The 15,482-nt window shown below is 47.7% G+C and overlaps 53 non-coding genes across 53 annotated transcripts; all 53 read left to right on the top strand.

The window, feature by feature from the left end:
• The first annotated feature begins 40 nt into the window (after positions 1–40).
• TRNAE-CUC (transfer RNA glutamic acid (anticodon CUC)) lies at positions 41–112 on the top strand. The gene has a single exon. It is a non-coding gene; the product is annotated as a tRNA-Glu (tRNA).
• A 136-nt stretch (positions 113–248) lies between these two features.
• TRNAE-CUC (transfer RNA glutamic acid (anticodon CUC)) lies at positions 249–320 on the top strand. Its single transcript has one exon. It is a non-coding gene; the product is annotated as a tRNA-Glu (tRNA).
• Positions 321–664: 344 nt separating this feature from the next.
• On the top strand, positions 665–736 carry TRNAE-CUC (transfer RNA glutamic acid (anticodon CUC)). The gene has a single exon. It is a non-coding gene; the product is annotated as a tRNA-Glu (tRNA).
• Positions 737–872: 136 nt separating this feature from the next.
• On the top strand, positions 873–944 carry TRNAE-CUC (transfer RNA glutamic acid (anticodon CUC)). Its single transcript has one exon. It is a non-coding gene; the product is annotated as a tRNA-Glu (tRNA).
• Positions 945–1,080: 136 nt separating this feature from the next.
• Positions 1,081–1,152, top strand: TRNAE-CUC (transfer RNA glutamic acid (anticodon CUC)). The gene has a single exon. It is a non-coding gene; the product is annotated as a tRNA-Glu (tRNA).
• A 136-nt stretch (positions 1,153–1,288) lies between these two features.
• On the top strand, positions 1,289–1,360 carry TRNAE-CUC (transfer RNA glutamic acid (anticodon CUC)). Its single transcript has one exon. It is a non-coding gene; the product is annotated as a tRNA-Glu (tRNA).
• Positions 1,361–1,496: 136 nt separating this feature from the next.
• On the top strand, positions 1,497–1,568 carry TRNAE-CUC (transfer RNA glutamic acid (anticodon CUC)). Its single transcript has one exon. It is a non-coding gene; the product is annotated as a tRNA-Glu (tRNA).
• Positions 1,569–1,704: 136 nt separating this feature from the next.
• On the top strand, positions 1,705–1,776 carry TRNAE-CUC (transfer RNA glutamic acid (anticodon CUC)). The gene has a single exon. It is a non-coding gene; the product is annotated as a tRNA-Glu (tRNA).
• Positions 1,777–2,120: 344 nt separating this feature from the next.
• Positions 2,121–2,192, top strand: TRNAE-CUC (transfer RNA glutamic acid (anticodon CUC)). Its single transcript has one exon. It is a non-coding gene; the product is annotated as a tRNA-Glu (tRNA).
• Positions 2,193–2,328: 136 nt separating this feature from the next.
• On the top strand, positions 2,329–2,400 carry TRNAE-CUC (transfer RNA glutamic acid (anticodon CUC)). Its single transcript has one exon. It is a non-coding gene; the product is annotated as a tRNA-Glu (tRNA).
• Positions 2,401–2,536: 136 nt separating this feature from the next.
• On the top strand, positions 2,537–2,608 carry TRNAE-CUC (transfer RNA glutamic acid (anticodon CUC)). Its single transcript has one exon. It is a non-coding gene; the product is annotated as a tRNA-Glu (tRNA).
• Positions 2,609–2,744: 136 nt separating this feature from the next.
• Positions 2,745–2,816, top strand: TRNAE-CUC (transfer RNA glutamic acid (anticodon CUC)). Its single transcript has one exon. It is a non-coding gene; the product is annotated as a tRNA-Glu (tRNA).
• Positions 2,817–2,952: 136 nt separating this feature from the next.
• Positions 2,953–3,024, top strand: TRNAE-CUC (transfer RNA glutamic acid (anticodon CUC)). Its single transcript has one exon. It is a non-coding gene; the product is annotated as a tRNA-Glu (tRNA).
• A 136-nt stretch (positions 3,025–3,160) lies between these two features.
• On the top strand, positions 3,161–3,232 carry TRNAE-CUC (transfer RNA glutamic acid (anticodon CUC)). Its single transcript has one exon. It is a non-coding gene; the product is annotated as a tRNA-Glu (tRNA).
• A 136-nt stretch (positions 3,233–3,368) lies between these two features.
• On the top strand, positions 3,369–3,440 carry TRNAE-CUC (transfer RNA glutamic acid (anticodon CUC)). Its single transcript has one exon. It is a non-coding gene; the product is annotated as a tRNA-Glu (tRNA).
• A 344-nt stretch (positions 3,441–3,784) lies between these two features.
• TRNAE-CUC (transfer RNA glutamic acid (anticodon CUC)) lies at positions 3,785–3,856 on the top strand. The gene has a single exon. It is a non-coding gene; the product is annotated as a tRNA-Glu (tRNA).
• A 136-nt stretch (positions 3,857–3,992) lies between these two features.
• TRNAE-CUC (transfer RNA glutamic acid (anticodon CUC)) lies at positions 3,993–4,064 on the top strand. Its single transcript has one exon. It is a non-coding gene; the product is annotated as a tRNA-Glu (tRNA).
• A 136-nt stretch (positions 4,065–4,200) lies between these two features.
• TRNAE-CUC (transfer RNA glutamic acid (anticodon CUC)) lies at positions 4,201–4,272 on the top strand. The gene has a single exon. It is a non-coding gene; the product is annotated as a tRNA-Glu (tRNA).
• A 344-nt stretch (positions 4,273–4,616) lies between these two features.
• On the top strand, positions 4,617–4,688 carry TRNAE-CUC (transfer RNA glutamic acid (anticodon CUC)). Its single transcript has one exon. It is a non-coding gene; the product is annotated as a tRNA-Glu (tRNA).
• Positions 4,689–4,824: 136 nt separating this feature from the next.
• Positions 4,825–4,896, top strand: TRNAE-CUC (transfer RNA glutamic acid (anticodon CUC)). The gene has a single exon. It is a non-coding gene; the product is annotated as a tRNA-Glu (tRNA).
• A 136-nt stretch (positions 4,897–5,032) lies between these two features.
• On the top strand, positions 5,033–5,104 carry TRNAE-CUC (transfer RNA glutamic acid (anticodon CUC)). Its single transcript has one exon. It is a non-coding gene; the product is annotated as a tRNA-Glu (tRNA).
• A 136-nt stretch (positions 5,105–5,240) lies between these two features.
• TRNAE-CUC (transfer RNA glutamic acid (anticodon CUC)) lies at positions 5,241–5,312 on the top strand. Its single transcript has one exon. It is a non-coding gene; the product is annotated as a tRNA-Glu (tRNA).
• A 136-nt stretch (positions 5,313–5,448) lies between these two features.
• On the top strand, positions 5,449–5,520 carry TRNAE-CUC (transfer RNA glutamic acid (anticodon CUC)). Its single transcript has one exon. It is a non-coding gene; the product is annotated as a tRNA-Glu (tRNA).
• Positions 5,521–5,656: 136 nt separating this feature from the next.
• TRNAE-CUC (transfer RNA glutamic acid (anticodon CUC)) lies at positions 5,657–5,728 on the top strand. The gene has a single exon. It is a non-coding gene; the product is annotated as a tRNA-Glu (tRNA).
• Positions 5,729–6,072: 344 nt separating this feature from the next.
• Positions 6,073–6,144, top strand: TRNAE-CUC (transfer RNA glutamic acid (anticodon CUC)). Its single transcript has one exon. It is a non-coding gene; the product is annotated as a tRNA-Glu (tRNA).
• A 136-nt stretch (positions 6,145–6,280) lies between these two features.
• TRNAE-CUC (transfer RNA glutamic acid (anticodon CUC)) lies at positions 6,281–6,352 on the top strand. The gene has a single exon. It is a non-coding gene; the product is annotated as a tRNA-Glu (tRNA).
• A 136-nt stretch (positions 6,353–6,488) lies between these two features.
• Positions 6,489–6,560, top strand: TRNAE-CUC (transfer RNA glutamic acid (anticodon CUC)). The gene has a single exon. It is a non-coding gene; the product is annotated as a tRNA-Glu (tRNA).
• Positions 6,561–6,904: 344 nt separating this feature from the next.
• On the top strand, positions 6,905–6,976 carry TRNAE-CUC (transfer RNA glutamic acid (anticodon CUC)). Its single transcript has one exon. It is a non-coding gene; the product is annotated as a tRNA-Glu (tRNA).
• A 136-nt stretch (positions 6,977–7,112) lies between these two features.
• TRNAE-CUC (transfer RNA glutamic acid (anticodon CUC)) lies at positions 7,113–7,184 on the top strand. Its single transcript has one exon. It is a non-coding gene; the product is annotated as a tRNA-Glu (tRNA).
• Positions 7,185–7,320: 136 nt separating this feature from the next.
• Positions 7,321–7,392, top strand: TRNAE-CUC (transfer RNA glutamic acid (anticodon CUC)). Its single transcript has one exon. It is a non-coding gene; the product is annotated as a tRNA-Glu (tRNA).
• Positions 7,393–7,528: 136 nt separating this feature from the next.
• On the top strand, positions 7,529–7,600 carry TRNAE-CUC (transfer RNA glutamic acid (anticodon CUC)). Its single transcript has one exon. It is a non-coding gene; the product is annotated as a tRNA-Glu (tRNA).
• A 136-nt stretch (positions 7,601–7,736) lies between these two features.
• On the top strand, positions 7,737–7,808 carry TRNAE-CUC (transfer RNA glutamic acid (anticodon CUC)). The gene has a single exon. It is a non-coding gene; the product is annotated as a tRNA-Glu (tRNA).
• A 136-nt stretch (positions 7,809–7,944) lies between these two features.
• Positions 7,945–8,016, top strand: TRNAE-CUC (transfer RNA glutamic acid (anticodon CUC)). The gene has a single exon. It is a non-coding gene; the product is annotated as a tRNA-Glu (tRNA).
• Positions 8,017–8,360: 344 nt separating this feature from the next.
• TRNAE-CUC (transfer RNA glutamic acid (anticodon CUC)) lies at positions 8,361–8,432 on the top strand. The gene has a single exon. It is a non-coding gene; the product is annotated as a tRNA-Glu (tRNA).
• Positions 8,433–8,984: 552 nt separating this feature from the next.
• TRNAE-CUC (transfer RNA glutamic acid (anticodon CUC)) lies at positions 8,985–9,056 on the top strand. Its single transcript has one exon. It is a non-coding gene; the product is annotated as a tRNA-Glu (tRNA).
• A 136-nt stretch (positions 9,057–9,192) lies between these two features.
• Positions 9,193–9,264, top strand: TRNAE-CUC (transfer RNA glutamic acid (anticodon CUC)). Its single transcript has one exon. It is a non-coding gene; the product is annotated as a tRNA-Glu (tRNA).
• A 344-nt stretch (positions 9,265–9,608) lies between these two features.
• Positions 9,609–9,680, top strand: TRNAE-CUC (transfer RNA glutamic acid (anticodon CUC)). Its single transcript has one exon. It is a non-coding gene; the product is annotated as a tRNA-Glu (tRNA).
• A 136-nt stretch (positions 9,681–9,816) lies between these two features.
• Positions 9,817–9,888, top strand: TRNAE-CUC (transfer RNA glutamic acid (anticodon CUC)). The gene has a single exon. It is a non-coding gene; the product is annotated as a tRNA-Glu (tRNA).
• A 136-nt stretch (positions 9,889–10,024) lies between these two features.
• TRNAE-CUC (transfer RNA glutamic acid (anticodon CUC)) lies at positions 10,025–10,096 on the top strand. Its single transcript has one exon. It is a non-coding gene; the product is annotated as a tRNA-Glu (tRNA).
• Positions 10,097–10,232: 136 nt separating this feature from the next.
• Positions 10,233–10,304, top strand: TRNAE-CUC (transfer RNA glutamic acid (anticodon CUC)). The gene has a single exon. It is a non-coding gene; the product is annotated as a tRNA-Glu (tRNA).
• Positions 10,305–10,648: 344 nt separating this feature from the next.
• On the top strand, positions 10,649–10,720 carry TRNAE-CUC (transfer RNA glutamic acid (anticodon CUC)). Its single transcript has one exon. It is a non-coding gene; the product is annotated as a tRNA-Glu (tRNA).
• A 345-nt stretch (positions 10,721–11,065) lies between these two features.
• Positions 11,066–11,137, top strand: TRNAE-CUC (transfer RNA glutamic acid (anticodon CUC)). The gene has a single exon. It is a non-coding gene; the product is annotated as a tRNA-Glu (tRNA).
• A 924-nt stretch (positions 11,138–12,061) lies between these two features.
• On the top strand, positions 12,062–12,133 carry TRNAE-CUC (transfer RNA glutamic acid (anticodon CUC)). Its single transcript has one exon. It is a non-coding gene; the product is annotated as a tRNA-Glu (tRNA).
• A 136-nt stretch (positions 12,134–12,269) lies between these two features.
• TRNAE-CUC (transfer RNA glutamic acid (anticodon CUC)) lies at positions 12,270–12,341 on the top strand. The gene has a single exon. It is a non-coding gene; the product is annotated as a tRNA-Glu (tRNA).
• Positions 12,342–12,477: 136 nt separating this feature from the next.
• Positions 12,478–12,549, top strand: TRNAE-CUC (transfer RNA glutamic acid (anticodon CUC)). The gene has a single exon. It is a non-coding gene; the product is annotated as a tRNA-Glu (tRNA).
• A 136-nt stretch (positions 12,550–12,685) lies between these two features.
• TRNAE-CUC (transfer RNA glutamic acid (anticodon CUC)) lies at positions 12,686–12,757 on the top strand. The gene has a single exon. It is a non-coding gene; the product is annotated as a tRNA-Glu (tRNA).
• Positions 12,758–13,101: 344 nt separating this feature from the next.
• Positions 13,102–13,173, top strand: TRNAE-CUC (transfer RNA glutamic acid (anticodon CUC)). Its single transcript has one exon. It is a non-coding gene; the product is annotated as a tRNA-Glu (tRNA).
• Positions 13,174–13,309: 136 nt separating this feature from the next.
• TRNAE-CUC (transfer RNA glutamic acid (anticodon CUC)) lies at positions 13,310–13,381 on the top strand. The gene has a single exon. It is a non-coding gene; the product is annotated as a tRNA-Glu (tRNA).
• A 344-nt stretch (positions 13,382–13,725) lies between these two features.
• Positions 13,726–13,797, top strand: TRNAE-CUC (transfer RNA glutamic acid (anticodon CUC)). Its single transcript has one exon. It is a non-coding gene; the product is annotated as a tRNA-Glu (tRNA).
• A 344-nt stretch (positions 13,798–14,141) lies between these two features.
• On the top strand, positions 14,142–14,213 carry TRNAE-CUC (transfer RNA glutamic acid (anticodon CUC)). Its single transcript has one exon. It is a non-coding gene; the product is annotated as a tRNA-Glu (tRNA).
• Positions 14,214–14,350: 137 nt separating this feature from the next.
• TRNAE-CUC (transfer RNA glutamic acid (anticodon CUC)) lies at positions 14,351–14,422 on the top strand. The gene has a single exon. It is a non-coding gene; the product is annotated as a tRNA-Glu (tRNA).
• Positions 14,423–14,558: 136 nt separating this feature from the next.
• TRNAE-CUC (transfer RNA glutamic acid (anticodon CUC)) lies at positions 14,559–14,630 on the top strand. Its single transcript has one exon. It is a non-coding gene; the product is annotated as a tRNA-Glu (tRNA).
• Positions 14,631–14,946: 316 nt separating this feature from the next.
• TRNAE-CUC (transfer RNA glutamic acid (anticodon CUC)) lies at positions 14,947–15,018 on the top strand. Its single transcript has one exon. It is a non-coding gene; the product is annotated as a tRNA-Glu (tRNA).
• Positions 15,019–15,482: the final 464 nt, after the last annotated feature.

Here is a 15,482-nt window from a genome sequence, read left to right as displayed (position 1 = left end):
ATTTATCAGCTGTACCTCTTCAAAGTAATAAGGCGTCCTCTCCCTGGTGGTCTAGTGGCTAGGATTCGGCGCTCTCACCGCCGCGGCCCGGGTTCGATTCCCGGTCAGGGAAAATGGCACATTTTTTTCTTGCTGGTTTCCAGTCCTCTCCTGTTAAAATGACCTGTTTGTTAGCATGATGTGTTCTTAGGTACTGCATATCAAGATAATTTATCAGCTGTACCTCTTCAAAGTAATAAGGCGTCCTCTCCCTGGTGGTCTAGTGGCTAGGATTCGGCGCTCTCACCGCCGCGGCCCGGGTTCGATTCCCGGTCAGGGAAAATGGCACATTTTTTTCTTGCTGGTTTCCAGTCCTCTCCTGTTAAAATGACCTGTTTGTTAGCATGATGTGTTCTTAGGTACTGCATATCAAGATAATTTATCAGCTGTACCTCTTCAAAGTAATAAGGCGTCCTCTCCCTGGTGGTCTAGTGGCTAGGATTCGGCACTCTCACCGCCGCGGCCCGGGTTCGATTCCCGGTCAGGGAAAATGGCACATTTTTTTCTTGCTGGTTTCCAGTCCTCTCCTGTTAAAATGACCTGTTTGTTAGCATGATGTGTTCTTAGGTACTGCATATCAAGATAATTTATCAGCTGTACCTCTTCAAAGTAATAAGGCGTCCTCTCCCTGGTGGTCTAGTGGCTAGGATTCGGCGCTCTCACCGCCGCGGCCCGGGTTCGATTCCCGGTCAGGGAAAATGGCACATTTTTTTCTTGCTGGTTTCCAGTCCTCTCCTGTTAAAATGACCTGTTTGTTAGCATGATGTGTTCTTAGGTACTGCATATCAAGATAATTTATCAGCTGTACCTCTTCAAAGTAATAAGGCGTCCTCTCCCTGGTGGTCTAGTGGCTAGGATTCGGCGCTCTCACCGCCGCGGCCCGGGTTCGATTCCCGGTCAGGGAAAATGGCACATTTTTTTCTTGCTGGTTTCCAGTCCTCTCCTGTTAAAATGACCTGTTTGTTAGCATGATGTGTTCTTAGGTACTGCATATCAAGATAATTTATCAGCTGTACCTCTTCAAAGTAATAAGGCGTCCTCTCCCTGGTGGTCTAGTGGCTAGGATTCGGCGCTCTCACCGCCGCGGCCCGGGTTCGATTCCCGGTCAGGGAAAATGGCACATTTTTTTCTTGCTGGTTTCCAGTCCTCTCCTGTTAAAATGACCTGTTTGTTAGCATGATGTGTTCTTAGGTACTGCATATCAAGATAATTTATCAGCTGTACCTCTTCAAAGTAATAAGGCGTCCTCTCCCTGGTGGTCTAGTGGCTAGGATTCGGCGCTCTCACCGCCGCGGCCCGGGTTCGATTCCCGGTCAGGGAAAATGGCACATTTTTTTCTTGCTGGTTTCCAGTCCTCTCCTGTTAAAATTACCTGTTTGTTAGCATGATGTGTTCTTAGGTACTGCATATCAAGATAATTTATCAGCTGTACCTCTTCAAAGTAATAAGGCGTCCTCTCCCTGGTGGTCTAGTGGCTAGGATTCGGCGCTCTCACCGCCGCGGCCCGGGTTCGATTCCCGGTCAGGGAAAATGGCACATTTTTTTCTTGCTGGTTTCCAGTCCTCTCCTGTTAAAATGACCTGTTTGTTAGCATGATGTGTTCTTAGGTACTGCATATCAAGATAATTTATCAGCTGTACCTCTTCAAAGTAATAAGGCGTCCTCTCCCTGGTGGTCTAGTGGCTAGGATTCGGCGCTCTCACCGCCGCGGCCCGGGTTCGATTCCCGGTCAGGGAAAATGGCACATTTTTTTCTTGCTGGTTTCCAGTCCTCTCCTGTTAAAATGACCTGTTTGTTAGCATGATGTGTTCTTAGGTACTGCATATCAAGATAATTTATCAGCTGTACCTCTTCAAAGTAATAAGGCGTCCTCTCCCTGGTGGTCTAGTGGCTAGGATTCGGCGCTCTCACCGCCGCGGCCCGGGTTCGATTCCTGGTCAGGGAAAATGGCACATTTTTTTCTTGCTGGTCTCCAGTCCTCTCCTGTTAAAATTACCTGTTTGTTAGCATGATGTGTTCTTAGGTACTGCATATCAAGATAATTTATCAGCTGTACCTCTTCAAAGTAATAAGGCATCCTCTCCCTGGTGGTCTAGTGGCTAGGATTCGGCGCTCTCACCGCCGCGGCCCGGGTTCGATTCCCGGTCAGGGAAAATGGCACATTTTTTTCTTGCTGGTTTCCAGTCCTCTCCTGTTAAAATGACCTGTTTGTTAGCATGATGTGTTCTTAGGTACTGCATATCAAGATAATTTATCAGCTGTACCTCTTCAAAGTAATAAGGCGTCCTCTCCCTGGTGGTCTAGTGGCTAGGATTCGGCGCTCTCACCGCCGCGGCCCGGGTTCGATTCCCGGTCAGGGAAAATGGCACATTTTTTTCTTGCTGGTTTCCAGTCCTCTCCTGTTAAAATGACCTGTTTGTTAGCATGATGTGTTCTTAGGTACTGCATATCAAGATAATTTATCAGCTGTACCTCTTCAAAGTAATAAGGCGTCCTCTCCCTGGTGGTCTAGTGGCTAGGATTCGGCGCTCTCACCGCCGCGGCCCGGGTTCGATTCCCGGTCAGGGAAAATGGCACATTTTTTTCTTGCTGGTTTCCAGTCCTCTCCTGTTAAAATGACCTGTTTGTTAGCATGATGTGTTCTTAGGTACTGCATATCAAGATAATTTATCAGCTGTACCTCTTCAAAGTAATAAGGCGTCCTCTCCCTGGTGGTCTAGTGGCTAGGATTCGGCGCTCTCACCGCCGCGGCCCGGGTTCGATTCCCGGTCAGGGAAAATGGCACATTTTTTTCTTGCTGGTTTCCAGTCCTCTCCTGTTAAAATGACCTGTTTGTTAGCATGATGTGTTCTTAGGTACTGCATATCAAGATAATTTATCAGCTGTACCTCTTCAAAGTAATAAGGCGTCCTCTCCCTGGTGGTCTAGTGGCTAGGATTCGGCGCTCTCACCGCCGCGGCCCGGGTTCGATTCCCGGTCAGGGAAAATGGCACATTTTTTTCTTGCTGGTTTCCAGTCCTCTCCTGTTAAAATGACCTGTTTGTTAGCATGATGTGTTCTTAGGTACTGCATATCAAGATAATTTATCAGCTGTACCTCTTCAAAGTAATAAGGCGTCCTCTCCCTGGTGGTCTAGTGGCTAGGATTCGGCGCTCTCACCGCCGCGGCCCGGGTTCGATTCCCGGTCAGGGAAAATGGCACATTTTTTTCTTGCTGGTTTCCAGTCCTCTCCTGTTAAAATGACCTGTTTGTTAGCATGATGTGTTCTTAGGTACTGCATATCAAGATAATTTATCAGCTGTACCTCTTCAAAGTAATAAGGCGTCCTCTCCCTGGTGGTCTAGTGGCTAGGATTCGGCGCTCTCACCGCCGCGGCCCGGGTTCGATTCCCGGTCAGGGAAAATGGCACATTTTTTTCTTGCTGGTTTCCAGTCCTCTCCTGTTAAAATGACCTGTTTGTTAGCATGATGTGTTCTTAGGTACTGCATATCAAGATAATTTATCAGCTGTACCTCTTCAAAGTAATAAGGCGTCCTCTCCCTGGTGGTCTAGTGGCTAGGATTCGGCACTCTCACCGCCGCGGCCCGGGTTCGATTCCCGGTCAGGGAAAATGGCACATTTTTTTCTTGCTGGTTTCCAGTCCTCTCCTGTTAAAATGACCTGTTTGTTAGCATGATGTGTTCTTAGGTACTGCATATCAAGATAATTTATCAGCTGTACCTCTTCAAAGTAATAAGGCGTCCTCTCCCTGGTGGTCTAGTGGCTAGGATTCGGCGCTCTCACCGCCGCGGCCCGGGTTCGATTCCCGGTCAGGGAAAATGGCACATTTTTTTCTTGCTGGTTTCCAGTCCTCTCCTGTTAAAATGACCTGTTTGTTAGCATGATGTGTTCTTAGGTACTGCATATCAAGATAATTTATCAGCTGTACCTCTTCAAAGTAATAAGGCGTCCTCTCCCTGGTGGTCTAGTGGCTAGGATTCGGCGCTCTCACCGCCGCGGCCCGGGTTCGATTCCCGGTCAGGGAAAATGGCACATTTTTTTCTTGCTGGTTTCCAGTCCTCTCCTGTTAAAATTACCTGTTTGTTAGCATGATGTGTTCTTAGGTACTGCATATCAAGATAATTTATCAGCTGTACCTCTTCAAAGTAATAAGGCGTCCTCTCCCTGGTGGTCTAGTGGCTAGGATTCGGCGCTCTCACCGCCGCGGCCCGGGTTCGATTCCCGGTCAGGGAAAATGGCACATTTTTTTCTTGCTGGTTTCCAGTCCTCTCCTGTTAAAATGACCTGTTTGTTAGCATGATGTGTTCTTAGGTACTGCATATCAAGATAATTTATCAGCTGTACCTCTTCAAAGTAATAAGGCGTCCTCTCCCTGGTGGTCTAGTGGCTAGGATTCGGCGCTCTCACCGCCGCGGCCCGGGTTCGATTCCTGGTCAGGGAAAATGGCACATTTTTTTCTTGCTGGTCTCCAGTCCTCTCCTGTTAAAATTACCTGTTTGTTAGCATGATGTGTTCTTAGGTACTGCATATCAAGATAATTTATCAGCTGTACCTCTTCAAAGTAATAAGGCGTCCTCTCCCTGGTGGTCTAGTGGCTAGGATTCGGCGCTCTCACCGCCGCGGCCCGGGTTCGATTCCCGGTCAGGGAAAATGGCACATTTTTTTCTTGCTGGTTTCCAGTCCTCTCCTGTTAAAATTACCTGTTTGTTAGCATGATGTGTTCTTAGGTACTGCATATCAAGATAATTTATCAGCTGTACCTCTTCAAAGTAATAAGGCGTCCTCTCCCTGGTGGTCTAGTGGCTAGGATTCGGCGCTCTCACCGCCGCGGCCCGGGTTCGATTCCCGGTCAGGGAAAATGGCACATTTTTTTCTTGCTGGTTTCCAGTCCTCTCCTGTTAAAATGACCTGTTTGTTAGCATGATGTGTTCTTAGGTACTGCATATCAAGATAATTTATCAGCTGTACCTCTTCAAAGTAATAAGGCGTCCTCTCCCTGGTGGTCTAGTGGCTAGGATTCGGCGCTCTCACCGCCGCGGCCCGGGTTCGATTCCCGGTCAGGGAAAATGGCACATTTTTTTCTTGCTGGTTTCCAGTCCTCTCCTGTTAAAATGACCTGTTTGTTAGCATGATGTGTTCTTAGGTACTGCATATCAAGATAATTTATCAGCTGTACCTCTTCAAAGTAATAAGGCGTCCTCTCCCTGGTGGTCTAGTGGCTAGGATTCGGCGCTCTCACCGCCGCGGCCCGGGTTCGATTCCCGGTCAGGGAAAATGGCACATTTTTTTCTTGCTGGTTTCCAGTCCTCTCCTGTTAAAATTACCTGTTTGTTAGCATGATGTGTTCTTAGGTACTGCATATCAAGATAATTTATCAGCTGTACCTCTTCAAAGTAATAAGGCGTCCTCTCCCTGGTGGTCTAGTGGCTAGGATTCGGCGCTCTCACCGCCGCGGCCCGGGTTCGATTCCCGGTCAGGGAAAATGGCACATTTTTTTCTTGCTGGTCTCCAGTCCTCTCCTGTTAAAATTACCTGTTTGTTAGCATGATGTGTTCTTAGGTACTGCATATCAAGATAATTTATCAGCTGTACCTCTTCAAAGTAATAAGGCGTCCTCTCCCTGGTGGTCTAGTGGCTAGGATTCGGCGCTCTCACCGCCGCGGCCCGGGTTCGATTCCCGGTCAGGGAAAATGGCACATTTTTTTCTTGCTGGTTTCCAGTCCTCTCCTGTTAAAATTACCTGTTTGTTAGCATGATGTGTTCTTAGGTACTGCATATCAAGATAATTTATCAGCTGTACCTCTTCAAAGTAACAAGGCGTCCTCTCCCTGGTGGTCTAGTGGCTAGGATTCAGCGCTCTCACCGCCGCGGCCCGGGTTCGATTCCCGGTCAGGGAAAATGGCACATTTTTTTCTTGCTGGTTTCCAGTCCTCTCCTGTTAAAATTACCTGTTTGTTAGCATGATGTGTTCTTAGGTACTGCATATCAAGATAATTTATCAGCTGTACCTCTTCAAAGTAATAAGGCGTCCTCTCCCTGGTGGTCTAGTGGCTAGGATTCGGCGCTCTCACCGCCGCGGCCCGGGTTCGATTCCCGGTCAGGGAAAATGGCACATTTTTTTCTTGCTGGTCTCCAGTCCTCTCCTGTTAAAATTACCTGTTTGTTAGCATGATGTGTTCTTAGGTACTGCATATCAAGATAATTTATCAGCTGTACCTCTTCAAAGTAATAAGGCGTCCTCTCCCTGGTGGTCTAGTGGCTAGGATTCGGCGCTCTCACCGCCGCGGCCCGGGTTCGATTCCCGGTCAGGGAAAATGGCACATTTTTTTCTTGCTGGTCTCCAGTCCTCTCCTGTTAAAATTACCTGTTTGTTAGCATGATGTGTTCTTAGGTACTGCATATCAAGATAATTTATCAGCTGTACCTCTTCAAAGTAATAAGGCGTCCTCTCCCTGGTGGTCTAGTGGCTAGGATTCGGCGCTCTCACCGCCGCGGCCCGGGTTCGATTCCCGGTCAGGGAAAATGGCACATTTTTTTCTTGCTGGTTTCCAGTCCTCTCCTGTTAAAATTACCTGTTTGTTAGCATGATGTGTTCTTAGGTACTGCATATCAAGATAATTTATCAGCTGTACCTCTTCAAAGTAATAAGGCGTCCTCTCCCTGGTGGTCTAGTGGCTAGGATTCAGCGCTCTCACCGCCGCGGCCCGGGTTCGATTCCCGGTCAGGGAAAATGGCACATTTTTTTCTTGCTGGTTTCCAGTCCTCTCCTGTTAAAATTACCTGTTTGTTAGCATGATGTGTTCTTAGGTACTGCATATCAAGATAATTTATCAGCTGTACCTCTTCAAAGTAATAAGGCGTCCTCTCCCTGGTGGTCTAGTGGCTAGGATTCGGCGCTCTCACCGCCGCGGCCCGGGTTCGATTCCCGGTCAGGGAAAATGGCACATTTTTTTCTTGCTGGTTTCCAGTCCTCTCCTGTTAAAATTACCTGTTTGTTAGCATGATGTGTTCTTAGGTACTGCATATCAAGATAATTTATCAGCTGTACCTCTTCAAAGTAATAAGGCGTCCTCTCCCTGGTGGTCTAGTGGCTAGGATTCGGCGCTCTCACCGCCGCGGCCCGGGTTCGATTCCCGGTCAGGGAAAATGGCACATTTTTTTCTTGCTGGTTTCCAGTCCTCTCCTGTTAAAATTACCTGTTTGTTAGCATGATGTGTTCTTAGGTACTGCATATCAAGATAATTTATCAGCTGTACCTCTTCAAAGTAATAAGGCGTCCTCTCCCTGGTGGTCTAGTGGCTAGGATTCGGCGCTCTCACCGCCGCGGCCCGGGTTCGATTCCCGGTCAGGGAAAATGGCACATTTTTTTCTTGCTGGTTTCCAGTCCTCTCCTGTTAAAATTACCTGTTTGTTAGCATGATGTGTTCTTAGGTACTGCATATCAAGATAATTTATCAGCTGTACCTCTTCAAAGTAATAAGGCGTCCTCTCCCTGGTGGTCTAGTGGCTAGGATTCGGCGCTCTCACCGCCGCGGCCCGGGTTCGATTCCCGGTCAGGGAAAATGGCACATTTTTTTCTTGCTGGTTTCCAGTCCTCTCCTGTTAAAATGACCTGTTTGTTAGCATGATGTGTTCTTAGGTACTGCATATCAAGATAATTTATCAGCTGTACCTCTTCAAAGTAATAAGGCGTCCTCTCCCTGGTGGTCTAGTGGCTAGGATTCGGCGCTCTCACCGCCGCGGCCCGGGTTCGATTCCCGGTCAGGGAAAATGGCACATTTTTTTCTTGCTGGTTTCCAGTCGTCTCCTGTTAAAATTACCTGTTTGTTAGCATGATGTGTTCTTAGGTACTGCATATCAAGATAATTTATCAGCTGTACCTCTTCAAAGTAATAAGGCGTCCTCTCCCTGGTGGTCTAGTGGCTAGGATTCGGCGCTCTCACCGCCGCGGCCCGGGTTCGATTCCCGGTCAGGGAAAATGGCACATTTTTTTCTTGCTGGTTTCCAGTCCTCTCCTGTTAAAATTACCTGTTTGTTAGCATGATGTGTTCTTAGGTACTGCATATCAAGATAATTTATCAGCTGTACCTCTTCAAAGTAACAAGGCGTCCTCTCCCTGGTGGTCTAGTGGCTAGGATTCAGCGCTCTCACCGCCGCGGCCCGGGTTCGATTCCCGGTCAGGGAAAATGGCACATTTTTTTCTTGCTGGTTTCCAGTCCTCTCCTGTTAAAATTACCTGTTTGTTAGCATGATGTGTTCTTAGGTACTGCATATCAAGATAATTTATCAGCTGTACCTCTTCAAAGTAATAAGGCGTCCTCTCCCTGGTGGTCTAGTGGCTAGGATTCGGCGCTCTCACCGCCGCGGCCCGGGTTCGATTCCCGGTCAGGGAAAATGGCACATTTTTTTCTTGCTGGTCTCCAGTCCTCTCCTGTTAAAATGACCTGTTTGTTAGCATGATGTGTTCTTAGGTACTGCATATCAAGATAATTTATCAGCTGTACCTCTTCAAAGTAATAAGGCGTCCTCTCCCTGGTGGTCTAGTGGCTAGGATTCGGCGCTCTCACCGCCGCGGCCCGGGTTCGATTCCCGATCAGGGAAAATGGCACATTTTTTTCTTGCTGGTTTCCAGTCCTCTCCTGTTAAAATTACCTGTTTGTTAGCATGATGTGTTCTTAGGTACTGCATATCAAGATAATTTATCAGCTGTACCTCTTCAAAGTAATAAGGCGTCCTCTCCCTGGTGGTCTAGTGGCTAGGATTCAGCGCTCTCACCGCCGCGGCCCGGGTTCGATTCCCGGTCAGGGAAAATGGCACATTTTTTTCTTGCTGGTTTCCAGTCCTCTCCTGTTAAAATTACCTGTTTGTTAGCATGATGTGTTCTTAGGTACTGCATATCAAGATAATTTATCAGCTGTACCTCTTCAAAGTAATAAGGCGTCCTCTCCCTGGTGGTCTAGTGGCTAGGATTCGGCGCTCTCACCGCCGCGGCCCGGGTTCGATTCCCGGTCAGGGAAAATGGCACATTTTTTTCTTGCTGGTTTCCAGTCCTCTCCTGTTAAAATGACCTGTTTGTTAGCATGATGTGTTCTTAGGTACTGCATATCAAGATAATTTATCAGCTGTACCTCTTCAAAGTAATAAGGCGTCCTCTCCCTGGTGGTCTAGTGGCTAGGATTCGGCGCTCTCACCGCCGCGGCCCGGGTTCGATTCCCGGTCAGGGAAAATGGCACATTTTTTTCTTGCTGGTTTCCAGTCCTCTCCTGTTAAAATTACCTGTTTGTTAGCATGATGTGTTCTTAGGTACTGCATATCAAGATAATTTATCAGCTGTACCTCTTCAAAGTAACAAGGCGTCCTCTCCCTGGTGGTCTAGTGGCTAGGATTCAGCGCTCTCACCGCCGCGGCCCGGGTTCGATTCCCGGTCAGGGAAAATGGCACATTTTTTTCTTGCTGGTTTCCAGTCCTCTCCTGTTAAAATTACCTGTTTGTTAGCATGATGTGTTCTTAGGTACTGCATATCAAGATAATTTATCAGCTGTACCTCTTCAAAGTAATAAGGCGTCCTCTCCCTGGTGGTCTAGTGGCTAGGATTCGGCGCTCTCACCGCCGCGGCCCGGGTTCGATTCCCGGTCAGGGAAAATGGCACATTTTTTTCTTGCTGGTTTCCAGTCCTCTCCTGTTAAAATTACCTGTTTGTTAGCATGATGTGTTCTTAGGTACTGCATATCAAGATAATTTATCAGCTGTACCTCTTCAAAGTAATAAGGCGTCCTCTCCCTGGTGGTCTAGTGGCTAGGATTCGGCGCTCTCACCGCCGCGGCCCGGGTTCGATTCCCGGTCAGGGAAAATGGCACATTTTTTTCTTGCTGGTCTCCAGTCCTCTCCTGTTAAAATGACCTGTTTGTTAGCATGATGTGTTCTTAGGTACTGCATATCAAGATAATTTATCAGCTGTACCTCTTCAAAGTAATAAGGCGTCCTCTCCCTGGTGGTCTAGTGGCTAGGATTCGGCGCTCTCACCGCCGCGGCCCGGGTTCGATTCCCGGTCAGGGAAAATGGCACATTTTTTTCTTGCTGGTTTCCAGTCGTCTCCTGTTAAAATTACCTGTTTGTTAGCATGATGTGTTCTTAGGTACTGCATATCAAGATAATTTATCAGCTGTACCTCTTCAAAGTAATAAGGCGTCCTCTCCCTGGTGGTCTAGTGGCTAGGATTCGGCGCTCTCACCGCCGCGGCCCGGGTTCGATTCCCGGTCAGGGAAAATGGCACATTTTTTTCTTGCTGGTTTCCAGTCCTCTCCTGTTAAAATTACCTGTTTGTTAGCATGATGTGTTCTTAGGTACTGCATATCAAGATAATTTATCAGCTGTACCTCTTCAAAGTAATAAGGCGTCCTCTCCCTGGTGGTCTAGTGGCTAGGATTCAGCGCTCTCACCGCCGCGGCCCGGGTTCGATTCCCGGTCAGGGAAAATGGCACATTTTTTTCTTGCTGGTTTCCAGTCCTCTCCTGTTAAAATTACCTGTTTGTTAGCATGATGTGTTCTTAGGTACTGCATATCAAGATAATTTATCAGCTGTACCTCTTCAAAGTAATAAGGCGTCCTCTCCCTGGTGGTCTAGTGGCTAGGATTCGGCGCTCTCACCGCCGCGGCCCGGGTTCGATTCCCGGTCAGGGAAAATGGCACATTTTTTTTCTTGCTGGTTTCCAGTCCTCTCCTGTTAAAATGACCTGTTTGTTAGCATGATGTGTTCTTAGGTACTGCATATCAAGATAATTTATCAGCTGTACCTCTTCAAAGTAATAAGGCGTCCTCTCCCTGGTGGTCTAGTGGCTAGCATTCGGCGCTCTCACCGCCGCGGCCCGGGTTCGATTCCCGGTCAGGGAAAATGGCACATTTTTTTCTTGCTGGTTTCCAGTCCTCTCCTGTTAAAATTACCTGTTTGTTAGCATGATGTGTTCTTAGGTACTGCATATCAAGATAATTTATCAGCTGTACCTCTTCAAAGTAATAAGGCGTCCTCTCCCTGGTGGTCTAGTGGCTAGGATTCGGCGCTCTCACCGCCGCGGCCCGGGTTCGATTCCCGGTCAGGGAAAATGGCACATTTTTTTCTTGCTGGTTTCCAGTCCTCTCCTGTTAAAATTACCTGTTTGTTAGCATGATGTGTTCTTAGGTACTGCATATCAAGATAATTTATCAGCTGTACCTCTTCAAAGTAATAAGGCGTCCTCTCCCTGGTGGTCTAGTGGCTAGGATTCGGCGCTCTCACCGCCGCAGCCCGGGTTCGATTCCCGGTCAGGGAAAATGGCACATTTTTTTCTTGCTGGTTTCCAGTCCTCTCCTGTTAAAATTACCTGTTTGTTAGCATGATGTGTTCTTAGGTACTGCATATCAAGATAATTTATCAGCTGTACCTCTTCAAAGTAACAAGGCGTCCTCTCCCTGGTGGTCTAGTGGCTAGGATTCGGCGCTCTCACCGCCGCGGCCCGGGTTCGATTCCCGGTCAGGTAAAATGGCCCCTTTTTTTCTTGCTGGTTTCCAGTCCTCTCCTGTTAAAATTACCTGTTTGTTAGCATGATGTGTTCTTAGGTACTGCATATCAAGATAATTTATCAGCTGTACCTCTTCAAAGTAACAAGGCGTCCTCTCCCTGGTGGTCTAGTGGCTAGGATTCGGCGCTCTCACCGCCGCGGCCCGGGTTCGATTCCCGGTCAGGTAAAATGGCCCCTTTTTTTCTTGCTGGTTTCCAGTCCTCTCCTGTTAAAATTACCTGTTTGTTAGCATGATGTGTTCTTAGGTACTGCATATCAAGATAATTTATCAGCTGTACCTCTTCAAAGTAACAAGGCGTCCTCTCCCTGGTGGTCTAGTGGCTAGGATTCGGCGCTCTCACCGCCGCGGCCCGGGTTTCCAGTCCTCTCCTGTTAAAATTACCTGTTTGTTAGCATGATGTGTTCTTAGGTACTGCATATCAAGATAATTTATCAGCTGTACCTCTTCAAAGTAATAAGGCGTCCTCTCCCTGGTGGTCTAGTGGCTAGGATTCGGCGCTCTCACCGCCGCGGCCCGGGTTCGATTCCCGGTCAGGGAAAATGGCACATTTTTTTCTTGCTGGTCTCCAGTCCTCTCCTGTTAAAATTACCTGTTTGTTAGCATGATGTGTTCTTAGGTACTGCATATCAAGATAATTTATCAGCTGTACCTCTTCAAAGTAATAAGGCGTCCTCTCCCTGGTGGTCTAGTGGCTAGGATTCGGCGCTCTCACCGCCGCGGCCCGGGTTCGATTCCCGGTCAGGGAAAATGGCACATTTTTTTCTTGCTGGTTTCCAGTCCTCTCCTGTTAAAATTACCTGTTTGTTAGCATGATGTGTTCTTAGGTACTGCATATCAAGATAATTTATCAGCTGTACCTCTTCAAAGTAATAAGGCGTCCTCTCCCTGGTGGTCTAGTGGCTAGGATTCGGCGCTCTCACCGCCGCGGCCCGGGTTCGATTCCCGGTCAGGGAAAATGGCACATTTTTTTCTTGCTGGTCTCCAGTCCTCTCCTGTTAAAATTACCTGTTTGTTAGCATGATGTGTTCTTAGGTACTGCATATCAAGATAATTTATCAGCTGTACCTCTTCAAAGTAATAAGGCGTCCTCTCCCTGGTGGTCTAGTGGCTAGGATTCGGCGCTCTCACCGCCGCGGCCCGGGTTCGATTCCCGGTCAGGGAAAATGGCACATTTTTTTCTTGCTGGTTTCCAGTCCTCTCCTGTTAAAATTACCTGTTTGTTAGCATGATGTGTTCTTAGGTACTGCATATCAAGATAATTTATCAGCTGTACCTCTTCAAAGTAATAAGGCGTCCTCTCCCTGGTGGTCTAGTGGCTAGGGTTCGGCGCTCTCACCGCCGCGGCCCGGGTTCGATTCCCGGTCAGGGAAAATGGCACATTTTTTTCTTGCTGGTCTCCAGTCCTCTCCTGTTAAAATTACCTGTTTGTTAGCATGATGTGTTCTTAGGTACTGCATATCAAGATAATTTATCAGCTGTACCTCTTCAAAGTAATAAGGCGTCCTCTCCCTGGTGGTCTAGTGGCTAGGATTCGGCGCTCTCACCGCCGCGGCCCGGGTTCGATTCCCGGTCAGGGAAAATGGCACATTTTTTTCTTGCTGGTCTCCAGTCCTCTCCTGTTAAAATTACCTGTTTGTTAGCATGATGTGTTCTTAGGTACTGCATATCAAGATAATTTATCAGCTGTACCTCTTCAAAGTAATAAGGCGTCCTCTCCCTGGTGGTCTAGTGGCTAGGATTCGGCGCTCTCACCGCCGCGGCCCGGGTTCGATTCCCGGTCAGGGAAAATGGCACATTTTTTTCTTGCTGGTTTCCAGTCCTCTCCTGTTAAAATTACCTGTTTGTTAGCATGATGTGTTCTTAGGTACTGCATATCAAGATAATTTATCAGCTGTACCTCTTCAAAGTAATAAGGCGTCCTCTCCCTGGTGGTCTAGTGGCTAGGATTCAGCGCTCTCACCGCCGCGGCCCGGGTTCGATTCCCGGTCAGGGAAAATGGCACATTTTTTTCTTGCTGGTTTCCAGTCCTCTCCTGTTAAAATTACCTGTTTGTTAGCATGATGTGTTCTTAGGTACTGCATATCAAGATAATTTATCAGCTGTACCTCTTCAAAGTAATAAGGCGTCCTCTCCCTGGTGGTCTAGTGGCTAGGATTCGGCGCTCTCACCGCCGCGGCCCGGGTTCGATTCCCGGTCAGGGAAAATGGCACATTTTTTTCTTGCTGGTTTCCAGTCCTCTCCTGTTAAAATGACCTGTTTGTTAGCATGATGTGTTCTTAGGTACTGCATATCAAGATAATTTATCAGCTGTACCTCTTCAAAGTAATAAGGCGTCCTCTCCCTGGTGGTCTAGTGGCTAGCATTCGGCGCTCTCACCGCCGCGGCCCGGGTTCGATTCCCGGTCAGGGAAAATGGCACATTTTTTTCTTGCTGGTTTCCAGTCCTCTCCTGTTAAAATTACCTGTTTGTTAGCATGATGTGTTCTTAGGTACTGCATATCAAGATAATTTATCAGCTGTACCTCTTCAAAGTAATAAGGCGTCCTCTCCCTGGTGGTCTAGTGGCTAGGATTCGGCGCTCTCACCGCCGCGGCCCGGGTTCGATTCCCGGTCAGGGAAAATGGCACATTTTTTTCTTGCTGGTTTCCAGTCCTCTCCTGTTAAAATTACCTGTTTGTTAGCATGATGTGTTCTTAGGTACTGCATATCAAGATAATTTTATCAGCTGTACCTCTTCAAAGTAATAAGGCGTCCTCTCCCTGGTGGTCTAGTGGCTAGGATTCGGCGCTCTCACCGCCGCGGCCCGGGTTCGATTCCCGGTCAGGGAAAATGGCACATTTTTTTCTTGCTGGTTTCCAGTCCTCTCCTGTTAAAATTACCTGTTTGTTAGCATGATGTGTTCTTAGGTACTGCATATCAAGATAATTTATCAGCTGTACCTCTTCAAAGTAATAAGGCGTCCTCTCCCTGGTGGTCTAGTGGCTAGGATTCGGCGCTCTCACCGCCGCGGCCCGGGTTCGATTCCCGGTCAGGGAAAATGGCACATTTTTTTCTTGCTGGTTTCCAGTCCTCTCCTGTTAAAATTACCTGTTTGTTAGCATGATGTGTTCTTAGGTACTGCATATCAAGATAATTTATCAGCTGTACCTCTTCAAAGTAATAAGGCGTCCTCTCCCTGGTGGTCTAGTGGCTAGGATTCGATTCCCGGTCAGGGAAAATGGCACATTTTTTTCTTGCTGGTTTCCAGTCCTCTCCTGTTAAAATTACCTGTTTGTTAGCATGATGTGTTCTTAGGTACTGCATATCAAGATAATTTATCAGCTGTACCTCTTCAAAGTAATAAGGCGTCCTCTCCCTGGTGGTCTAGTGGCTAGGATTCGGCGCTCTCACCGCCGCGGCCCGGGTTCGATTCCCGGTCAGGGAAAATGGCACATTTTTTTCTTGCTGGTCTCCAGTCCTCTCCTGTTAAAATTACCTGTTTGTTAGCATGATGTGTTCTTAGGTACTGCATATCAAGATAATTTATCAGCTGTACCTCTTCAAAGTAATAAGGCGTCCTCTCCCTGGTGGTCTAGTGGCTAGGATTCGGCGGTGTTTTGAGAAAGGAGGAGGCCCCTCTTTTCTCTGCCCAGGTGGATACTGCTCTTGTAGAGTGTGGTCTTATTCCTGATGGTACTGGAATTCCTTGAATGTCATAACATGAATGAAGATATCGCCATCCTTAGCCATCTAGCGATGGTTGCCTTGGACACCTTCCTCCCCTTATTTTTACCCTGGAATTGTACAAAAAGGTTAGAATCGATACGCCAGGATTCAGTTACTCTCAAGTATTTAACAACAGAGCGTCTTACGTCTAGAGTGTGCCATTCATGTTCTCTCTCGGAAGAC

The sequence above is a fragment of the Engystomops pustulosus genome, chromosome 9 (assembly GCF_040894005.1).
Source record: "Engystomops pustulosus chromosome 9, aEngPut4.maternal, whole genome shotgun sequence".
Classification (NCBI taxonomy): domain Eukaryota; kingdom Metazoa; phylum Chordata; class Amphibia; order Anura; family Leptodactylidae; genus Engystomops; species Engystomops pustulosus.
The sequence above is the reverse complement of the archived record's forward strand: the minus strand, read 5'-3'. Positions and strand labels throughout refer to the sequence as shown.